Genomic DNA, 12,008 nt, shown 5'->3' with positions numbered 1-12,008 from the left:
TGGTGATGAAATCACATTCAGAAGTGTCGGAGGAATATGAATCTTATCCGCATAAATCTGACACTTGTGGCATTTCTTCACATATTTGCAGCAATCAGACTCCATTGTCAGCCAATAGTAGCCTGCTCTCAACATCTTTCTAGCCATGGCATGTCCATTGGAATGAGTACCAAATGAACCCTCATGGACCTCAGTCATCAACAGGTTTGCTTCGTGTCTATCCACGCATCTGAGCAAAACCATGTCAAAATTTCTCTTGTACAGCACTTCACCACTGAGGTAGAAACTGCCTGACAACCTTCTCAAAGTTTTCCTATCTTTCACAGATGCCCCAGGCGGGTAGACCTGGTTCTGGAGGAAGTTCTTGATATCAAAATACCAAGGCTTGTCATCATTTACTTCTTCCACTGCAAATACGTGAGCTGGTCTATCCAAGCGCATCACGGCAATATTGGGTACTTCATTCCAATACTTCACAACAATCATGGAAGCGAGCGTAGCAAGAGCATCTGCCATCCGATTATCCTCTCGAGGAATATGATGAAAGTCAACTTCTGTAAAGAACGTTGAAATCCTTCTCGCATAATCTCTGTACGGAATGAGACTAGACTGATTCGTCTCCCATTCACCCTTAATCTGATTGACAACCAGGGCCGAATCACCATACACGTCAAGATGTTTGATTCTCAAATCAATGCATTCTTCCAGTCCCATAATACAGGCCTCATACTCAGCCATATTATTCGTGCATTTGAAAGTTAGCCTTGCTGTAAGCGGAATATGTGTGCCATGAGGAGTAATGATTACTGCCCCGATTCCATTTCCGTACTGATTTACAGCGCCGTCAAACACCATCGTCCATCTGGAACCAGGTTCCGGACCTTCATCAAGTGTAGGCTCATCACAATCTTTCATTTTCAAATACAGAATTTCCTCATCAGGGAAGTCATACTGAACAGACTGATGATCTTCAATCGGCTGGTGCGCTAAATGGTCAGCCAAGATACTACCTTTGATAGCTTTCTGAGCTCGATACTCGATATCATACTCAGACAACAACATCTGCCAACGGGCAATCCTCCCAGTTAAAGCAGGCTTCTCGAAGATATACTTGATTGGATCCATTCTGGATATCAACCAAGTTGTATGATTTATCATGTACTGGCGTAAACGCTTAGCAGCCCAAGCCAGAGCACAGCACGTTTTCTCAAGCATGGAGTACCGAGACTCACAATCAGTAAACTTCTTACTGAGGTAGTAGATAGCAGATTCTTTCTTCCCTGATTCATCTTGCTGACCGAGTACACAACCCATCGAGTCTTCAAGCACAATCAAATAAATGATCAGAGGTCTTCCTTCCACAGGCGGGGACAAGATCGGAGGTTCAGACAGGTATTCCTTGATACTGTCGAAAGCTTTTTGGCAATCTTCGGTCCAATCATGAGACTGATCTTTCCGAAGGAGCTTGAATATCGGCGCACATGTGGCAGTCATGTGGGATATAAATCTGGAAATGTAGTTCAAGCGGCCAAGAAAACCTCGGACTTGCTTCTCAGTTTTGGGTGCAGGCATCTCTTGTATTGCTTTGACCTTTGCGGGATCAACTTCAATACCTCTTTCGCTTACCACAAAACCCAACAATTTGCCGGAATGGACTCCAAATGTACATTTGTTCGGATTCAGGCGGAGTCTAAACTTCCTCAGACGCTGAAAAAGCTTCAACAAATGCTCAACATGTTCAACTTCCGTTCGGGACTTAGCAATCATATCATCAACATAGACCTCTATCTCCTTGTGCATCATATCATGAAACAAGGTAGTCATTGCTCGTTGATACGTGGCTCCGGCGTTCTTCAGACCGAAGGGCATCACTCGATATCAGAATGTTCCCCAAGGTGTGATGAATGTTGTCTTCTCCATATCTTCGGGTGCCATCTTGATTTGATTATAACCGTAAAATCCGTCCATAAAGGAAAAGACTTTGAATTTAGCTGTATTGTCTACCAACATATCAATGTGTGGCAGAGGAAAATCATCTTTAGGACTGGCTTTATTCAAATCTCTGTAATAAACACACATACGGACTTTTCCGTCCTTCTTAGGCACAGGCACAATATTGGCCACCCATTGAGGATATGTAGAAGTCACCAGAAACCCCGCATCAATTTGCTTCTGAACTTCCTCTTTGATCTTCACTGCCATATTTGGATGAGTTCTTCTGAGCTTCTGCTTCACAGGCACGCACTCAGGCTTCAAAGGCAGGAAATGTTGCACAATATCTGTATCCAGACCCGGCATGTCTTCATATGACCAAGCGAAGATATCGGAATATTCTCGTAGCAAACTGATCAAATCCTTCTTGACAGACTCTTCAAGAAGTGCCCCAATCTTCACCATACGAACACAATCCTCAGACCCCAAGTTGACTGTTTCCAGATCTTCAAGGTGCGGCTGAATGATCTTCTTCTCGTGCTCAAGGAGACGGGTAATCTCATCAGGAATCCCTTCAACATCATCTTCCTCTGCCTCGAATACAGGGAATTCAAAATTGGGAGATGGCGTTGGATCATTATGTTCAATGGGTTTTAGGATTAACCTGCATAATGATTTTGGTTAATGAAAAACTTTAGAATTTAAACAAGCAAATCATTATGCAGATGAAAAAATGTTTGCTTTTGTTCTTGTTTTTATGGGTTTTTTTTTTGTGATCACTGATTTCATGCAAAAAGCAAAAAGTGAAAACAAATGGAAAAACAAATGTTTAACAATGCATTAATTGAATGAAATATCATTGCATTAAATGCTCCCAACAATGTCATCACTTCTCCTTTTGGCATGGGAGAAGGGTTTTGAACAAAGTGAACAATTACTCTGATCTATGGATGACTGTAGGAACATCTACAGCGACCCAATTGTGGCAGACACCACCAGGAATGACGAAATTGTTCAGATCCTCTGCATCCTCTTCCAAGATAGCAGCAGCTTCTTCAGGTTGATCCGCATGGATGAATCCTCCACTCTTGAACAAACCTTGCTCATTAAATGCCCCGGACGAATAGCCAATGCCAGCCCGGGATCTGTTGTCTTCAAGCTCAATCATCTTCCCTAAACCAGCAACTGCACCACATTCAATGGCCAGTTTCGCATCTTTGTAGGAAGAAAATGAAAGAGACTTCTTCTCGATTGGTTCATCAATAGATAAAGCTTGGAATGGCGTTCCAACTTCATCCTCAGCATCAATATATGAGAAAGAAGACAGGTGGCTAACCAGGAGAGCCTTTTCTCCCCCCTACCACAACCAGTTTCTTGTTCTTGACAAATTTCAGCTTCTGGTGTAGGGTGGATGTCACGGCGCCAGCCTCGTGAATCCATGGTCTGCCAAGGAGACAGCTATAAGATGTGTGGATATCCATTACCTGGAAGGTAACCTGGAAATCACTTGGTCCAATCTTGATTGGGAGATCAACTTCCCCAATCACGGTCTTGCGCGACCCATCAAATGCCTTCACAACAACACCACTCTGCCTCATAGGAGGACCTTGATATGACAACTTGGAGAGCATGGTTTTTGGAAATACATTGAGAGATGATCCAGTGTCCACCAGCACGTTGGACATGGCATCAGACTTGCAATTCATAGAAATGTGTAAAGCCATGTTGTGGTCTCTTCCCTCCTCAGGGAGATCAGCGTCACAGAAACTCAAAGTGTTGCAAGCAGTGATGTTTGCAACGATACAATCAAACTGTTCTACAGTGACATCATGATCGACATACGCCAGATCCAAAACTTTCTGCAGAGCCTCCCTATGGGGTTCTGAATTCAACAGCAGAGATAGAACGGAAATCTTGGAGGGCGTTTGTAGAAGCTGGTCTACAACGTTGTACTCACTCTTTTTGATGAGCCTCAGCATCTCATCAGATTCTTCATTCATAATGCCACTCGGGCCAACAGAAGAAGCAGGAGTCTTTTGTACAGAGGAAGATTTGGCAACATCAAGTGCCGGATTCTAAATATTCACAGCCGTCCCAACCGGACGCTCAACAGTGTCAGAAGCAACAGCCTTAGCCTGAGGTTTAGGAGCAGAAAATACTCGACCACTCCGGGTCAACCCACTTACATCAGCAATATTGGTGACAGACGTTGAAGGAAAAGGCACTTCTACCCCATCTTCTACAGCAACGGGATTATATCTGAATGGCACAGCTCGGTCAGAAGAATAAGGCACGGGGCCTGCAGGCTTAATTGTTAGTGAAGGAGAGACCTTCGGCTTGCTGCTATCATAGCGGATAACAACAGGCTCGGGTAATTTGAACACCGGAGATATCACATTAACCTCGGGTTCGTCTTCATCCACATTCCGATTCTGCAGAATCTCAATGGTACCCTCATCCAGCAACTCTTGAAGTTCTCTGCGTACCTGGTTACAACCCAAACGATTAACCGAACAGATGCGGCACTTGTCGTGGTCATGCTCCATGTGGCTGTACTGACACAGCAACCGATGTAATTCGACCAACGATTGTCTAATATGGCTTACATATTTGACCTTGTACTTCCCAGGGCACCCCTGGACCATATTCACAGATTTCCCATGCGCGGGCAATGGGTTCTTTGTAACATTCGGGCCTGAATCTTCAAAACTTAGAATGCCACATCTCATCAGATCTTGCACTTTGGTCTTCAGCTGAAAACAGTTCTCAACATCATGGCCCGGAGCGCCAGAATGATATACACAATGTTGGTCTGGTTTATACCACCATTGAGGATTTGCAGGAATAGCAGGAGGATCCCTGGGTGTAACCAACTTCCTTTCCAACAAGGAAGGATATAGCTCAGCGTATGACATAAGAATTGGATCGAAACTGATCTTCTTCCTATCATAACTCAAATTAGCTTGGTTGGTGGTACTGCCACGAGGCTGGTAAGCCTGTTGCTGTGGATGTTGCTGTTGTTGATACTGAGGCTGTTGATATTGCTGAGAATTGTCTTTGAAGACAGGTGCTATATGAGCCACCTGGTGCTGATTGTTGTTGCGCCGTGCAGGCTTCCTCTGAACAGAGGGTCTTCTTGATTTAGTATGGGATTGCACAGCATGTGCCTCCCCATCCTTCTTCTTAAATGCCCTATACCGTTTAGAAGAAGAGCTCTCATCCTTTGCCAATCGTCCTTCACGGACTCCTTCCTCGAGACGCATCCCCATGTTCACCATCTCGGTGAAATCAGAGGGAGCGCTTGCTACCATCCGCTCGTAATAGAATGAGCTAAGAGTCTTTAAGAAGATCTTAGTCATCTCTTTCTCTTCCAGCGGGGGAGTGATCTGAGCAGCCAACTCTCGCCACCTCTGGGCGTACTCCTTGAATGTCTCTTTATCCTTCTGAGACATGGCCCTGAGCTGATCACGGTCAGGCGCCATATCAACGTTGTACTTGTATTGCTTGACGAAGGCTTCGCCAAGATCATTGAAGGATCGGATATTAGCACTATCCAAACTCATGTACCATCTGAGCGCAGCACCGGACAGACTGTCTTGAAAATAATGGATCAGAAGCTGATCATTATCAGTTTGGGTAGACATCTTTCTGGCGTACATGACCAGATGAGCAAGAGGGCAGGTGTTCCCCTTATATTTTTCAAAGTCAGGAACTTTGAATTTGATCGGAATTTTGACACCTGGAACAAGGCAAAGCTCAGCAGCGGACGTGCCAAAAAGATCTTTCCCTCTGATGGTCTTCAACTCCTTTCTCAGCTCGAGGAATTGATCATTCATAGCTTCCATCTTCTCATTAACATCCGGGCCCTCAGACGGCTCGGAATGATAGATGGTGTCGTCTACCCTCGGCAATGTATGCACGACAGGAGGAGCAGCAACAGGGACCGGGCTAGATGTCGGCATATGAGCAAAGGTTGGAGCAGGGATATCAGGCATGAAACCCGGAGGAATACCCCAAGGAAACCCGGCTGGCATAGCATGAGACGCGAAATGAGCACTGGCGGCTGGCACAGTCGGAACAGCGACTTCTGATATAACCGTCCTCTGGATAGGAGTTGCAGGAGGTTGAGCAGGTTGATTCTGAGCAGCGAGAAGTTGCTCCATCAAAGCGCCAAGTCTGGCGACCTCTTCTTTCAATTCACGGTTCTCTTGTTCTAGCTGATCCATAACTCTTGCAGAATTGGCTCGAGTATAGTACCGGTGATTCAGCTTGTCTTCAAAATAAATGAAGAGCACAGAGTTAGGCCACAGACAAGAAGACCAGAAACAAAGTACCTGCTTATGCAAAATGATGCATGAAATGCTTGTGCATATGCTTTATTTATTTTCAAGGAACCCTTAGGGTATTATTTGCAAATTTTAATTTTTAAGCATTTTAATCATATGGAAAATATCTCATTCATTATAATCGAGACAAAGAAGTACAGCATTTTTGATCATATTACAAAGAGAAAAGGAAAATAACATCCTATGGATCCCTAGAAGCTCGGGATGCTGGAAGACGAGAAACACAAAGCTTCTTGATCTCTCTCTCTCATAGGCAGCTTCCATATCCGCTTTCTCTTTTGCAAGTCGATCATACTTCCTCTTCCAGAATTTGGAAGACTGAGGAAGCAGAGAAGTCCAAGTATCATTCGGATCATCGATCACTCAATGCTCGAGAAACTCAATCAGAGCGTCCTTTTCCTTAATCTGCTGCAGCAATTCCTCTCTTTCACGGATCCAGGCACGTGAAAGGTCTTCTTCTCTCAACTCCTCTACACGTTGGTTAGGGAGGGTTGAAGGCCCAGCCACATCCAACGGTGTAGGTCTCGGATGATCATATGGCATCAGGTACACGGCAGCTCTCTGTCTGACCCAAGAAGTGTAAGGCTCCAAAGCAATGCAATTCTTCGGACCCAACTCATTCCTACTCTTCTTGCAGATCTTGCGCCAAGCGCGGACAAATCTGGCTCTCAGGCCTTGGGGATCTTTACCCTCCTGAAAGAACACACCTTCTAACAGAATGTTATGAGGTTTATCCTTTAGGGGGAACCCAAGCTGACGACGTGCTAAGATAGGATTGTAGCTGATCCCACCACATGTACCAAGAAGAGGCACGTTAGGGAATTCACCACAATAATCGATGATCTGCACAGTATCATACACGCGATCATACCAAGAGATATCATCATTAGTGAGAGACATGAGTCTCTGAGACCACCGTAGACATCCCTTGTTCTCCTTGAAAGCAACAGTCTGCGGCAAGTGCGAAATAAACCACTTGTACAGCAAAGGCAGACAACAGACAATAACTCCTCCGCCCTTTGCATTCCTCAGGTGCAAAGAGACATAGGCATCACCCAACAAAGTCGGAACGGGATTAAGAACTGAGAAGATCCTAATGGCGTTCATATCCATAAACTTGTCGAAGTTGGGAAATAATACCAATCCATAGATGAGCAACACAAATAAAGCCTCAAAGGCATCCTCACTCATGGCCTTCCCATAGATGGTAGCTTGAGCGATGAGGAAATCGGACGGAAGACCCTGAATTCCGCCTTTGGTAGTCAGATTAGCTTTAATCAAAGCTTCATCTATGTGCAACAAGTCTGCAATCTCTTGAGCAATCGGAATACTCTCTAAGCCACTGAACGGCACCTGATCCAGAATAGGAATCCCAATAAGATGAGAATACTCCTCCAAGGTAGGTAACAACTGGAAGTCCGGGAAGGAGAAGCAGTGATACAACGGACCATAAAACTGAGCCAGAGTACTCATCAATCCCTCATCAACCTGAGTAGTCAATAGAGGCAGAAGCTTTCCATAGTGAGCTTTGAAACCCAAGGGATCTAATACATAAGATGTCAGATTCCTTAACTCTTTCACATCGGGCTGTCTAAAGCTATACTTCTTTGTATGCCTTTTTTGTCTTTCCATGTCTGAAAATTTTGCAAATAAACCCTTTAAGTTCCTTGAAATTTTTATTTTTTTTTATGACATGAGATGCAGATGAATGCATGAATGCATGAATGCAACAATCACACTCAAGGATCAAGCAAGTCACACCAAACAAAGGTCGTGGGAAAGCTCATTGTATCCCTAATATCAATCATCCATTTTGGTGGATTTAGGTTTTCACCTCATCGACACCCAAGTTCCATTGATATTAACGGTACATGAACCGACTCAGTCATCCTTAATATCAACCATCCGTTTTGGTAGATTTAGGTTTTACACCTTATCAATACCCAAGTTCCATTGATATTAAGGTTGTCTGAACGACTCAACCATGAATCACGGGTTTGTTGAGAGTCACGAGCATGGAGTCTTGGTTAAGAACCACCCAAAGGGAGTGTACTAGGGTTTAAACCTGCCAGACATGTTCTACCAGAGGTTCCCATAATCATCGTCCCATCTCTCGGATATTATCGGAGGAACGAATACTCGTATTCCAAAAATATTCTCAAGAGAGACTCTTATGAGTGTAGTATCGCGTAACAATCGCATCAGAACTTACATCTGAACGACCTCCGCACTACGTCCTAAAAATAGGCCAAGATGGGCTTGGTAAACTAAGGTCCTTGGCTTCTAAGGCACATGATTGAAAGAATAATGCCTAACCACAAATAACTTGTGTGACATTATTAATCCAACATGACCTCCACCAAGTGAATGGACTCGCAAGTCAACTTGTTAAGGAATACTCCACACAAGTCGACAAGACTATGCCATTCTCCTATCCTAGAGTGCACTCGAGTTCGGGTATAGAACTCATCTCACCGAGATCACCAAAGCAAACAACAATTGTATATCAAGCAATTCAAACATTACAATCAATACAGTTATCCCAAATTGTACAAAAATATGTCAAATAACAGATAAACAAATATCCTACAACAAGGGTGAAAAGTAGGCAATACCACCAGGGAAGGTATAATGTGTTCCCCAGTAGAGTCGCCACTTTTCTGTAGCGGTGTATTCGTCACTATATGATTTATTGATTAAACCATAAGCAAAGCATACAAAGAAATCGAGTCGCCACCGCACTTTTATTTATCCTAAGGAATGGCTAAAAAGCGAACAAAGGCCTAAGAAGTTTTACACGTAGAAAACTAATGAAAAGATCAGAGAATCTAGGTAAGGGGTAAATTACGCAATGGGAAGGTGTTAGGCACCCAAAACGTCCTAGGTACTCCTAGGGAGCCCTTTTCACACTTGTTGTATAAAAATGTTTATTTGTTTATGACATATTGTGCAAACATGAATGGGATGATGAGAAAAGAATATACAATTTTTATTGTTTTTGTGTTTGAACGGATGAACCCGTTGCCTACGTACCTTCCATCAAAGGTAAGGATCAAAACGCCGTAGTTCGGCTAAAAGATTTCCAAAATATCAGTGAGTTCATTTTAAAACACAAGCATTAAGGCTTTTCATTACCAATGGGAGAAAACTCAACCTGAATCAACAATCCACCATGCGAGGACGGCTTCGACGTACTAGAGGGGTTAACCCTGTTTTCAGTACGGAAGTCTTACAATCAACTCACTAAGGACAAGGTAAGATTTACATCAACCACTATGGTAATTGAAACATATGGCTAATGTATGAAAACATATTAAAAATGGACAAGGCCACAAAACAATTGAATGGGTGAAGTTAATTGATTATGAGTATTCACAAAGTATGGTCAAGACATGATTAGGATTGATTCAAAGAAGTGTTATGAAATGGAGTTTGAAAAGTCAAGGACTTAGGGTCCAGGTTTCTAATTTGAAAAGACATGAAGATGTTTGCACAACAAAGTCAAAGTTTTGAAAGCAACGTGTGAAAAGGTTTAGGACAAAGAGGGTGAATGGATAATGGAGTGTAAAACTTCTCAGAAAGGTTCACCTCTTGAGATCATATAGAAAAAAAGTTTCAAGTGTGTCCTTAGGAATAGGCAACAATGAGCAATAACAAATAAGCAAACAAATGATATCGGAGGCCAATAGCTGGGCTTATACCAATCTCACAACAAAGGTGGATACCGGATACCAATAGATGGATTTACACCAGTCTCCTAAAACAAACAGGGATGTCAGATGCCAATAAATGGACTTATTCCAACCTCCTAAAACAAAACAAAACCTGGATATCAGATGCCAATCTGTCTGGGCTTACTCTAATCTCCTCAAAGTAAAACAAAATGTGGATGTCAGATGCCAATCTGTCTGGACTTACTCTAATCTCCAACAGATGATCATAGGAATAACAAATGCCAACAACATGGTCTTATACTTGCATCCTCACATACAACAAACAAACAAGCATTAAGCAATGGACATAAGCAGCCAAATGAAATGGTCTTACACTCTATCCCTTCCAAATCATAGGAACAATGGTCAATGAGTGGACTTACAGTTGTCCTCAATGGGTAAACCAAAGATGGTCACAAAGATATGAAATGATGATCATGCAATAATGAACAATTAATGATGATAAATGCACAAAGGCATGCGAGCAAACATGTACAAATGAACCAAGCAATCAATCAAACAAAGTCATTTAGCACACACTATAACCAAGCAATTAGGCTCAAGCAAGGGTTAGACTTTAAAGTCAACTGAAATGGGGTAAGTGTCGCTCTTAACCTTAACATTGAGAGTTAAGGTGAAGCAGATGAAAGGATATGAGGGGTGTGCCTCATTACTCTTATCCCTGGTCAGGGAGAGCATTGAATATCAGAAGGTGTGGGAGTTCAGAAATTGGAACTCTCTCCACAAGTTAATGACTCGATAGATCTTGGGCTTTTACTCACTATGCATCAACACATGTGGTGTGAGCAAGGTGAGTGACACACAAAATAGTAGGAGATAGGCTACATATCTCTTCTATCTACCAATTGCCTCATATGAGGTCTTTTCCTGCTTGGGGACAAAGGTAAACAATCACAAACATTGCCTCTTAAGGAGGACTTCAGACAGGTGCCTGGCCAAGTAACAGGCCAGGTCTTCCAGACTACATGAAGAAGAGATGTTATACCTCAATGCTAATGCTATCAAGAAAAGCAATAGCAAGTTCACAATGAACTATAGCAACTAAATGTACCTATGGAAACATCAAACAAGTCAGTATGCTATACAGACAATCAACCAATCAGTTAATGCAACAGACAACCAATATAGGCAAAGGCAAAAGCCACAAGTCAATCCCAATTGAATCAACTTCAACCTACAAAACACACATTAGTGATCAAAAGCAAATATCAAATGCTCTCAAGATGAGGCATCATCAATTGTATAACTTGCATGTGCAACCTGAAACAAAGCTTCAAACATGAGAAGCAAACCCTTAGGCCAAAGCCTAGGGTCCAAGATAGGGAAAAAATTTAAAACAGAACCTGAAAATTAACCAAAATCAATATTAATCAAATTAGAACAAAGTCCAATTGGTCTCATATCAAAACCATGCACCAAATCCATTTCATAAGCAAAACATGTCAAACTATGCAAATTGAAACACATTGGAGCAAACAGAATGAACACAAGCATATCAATATCACAATGGCTCAATAAATTCCAAGAAAAATTAGGCCCAAACAGAACACATTGAATAAGTAACACACCAAAAATCATGTCAATTGGATAAGTGGAAGCAAGTCAATTAAAATCAACAAGTCAATGCATGTTCAAACAAGCTCATACAAGGCACTAAATCATGCATCAACTTCAAGTAAGCATAAAACATAAATGACATGAGATAAATGAATGAAACCAAAGCCATGGGATACTTCAAGATGTCTATAATACACATGCCAAATTTCAGGTCCATCAAATAAGCCACAAGAATTTCACAAAACATATGAGATCATGACTCACAAAAGGTCCACAATTGGTCAAACAGAAGGAAAATTCTCAAACAAATAGAAAATGCATTCAAAAATTCCAGGAAAAATCACAAGTAAACTTAACATCCATAAGTATCAACATGAAAAAATCCAGAGCAATTTGCATAGCATAAGCATGGAAAATAAAATCAAGAACATGAACAAGA

Source organism: Lathyrus oleraceus, chromosome 6, assembly GCF_024323335.1.
Source record: "Lathyrus oleraceus cultivar Zhongwan6 chromosome 6, CAAS_Psat_ZW6_1.0, whole genome shotgun sequence".
Taxonomy (NCBI): domain Eukaryota; kingdom Viridiplantae; phylum Streptophyta; class Magnoliopsida; order Fabales; family Fabaceae; genus Lathyrus; species Lathyrus oleraceus.
Note: the sequence above shows the minus strand (reverse complement) of the source record.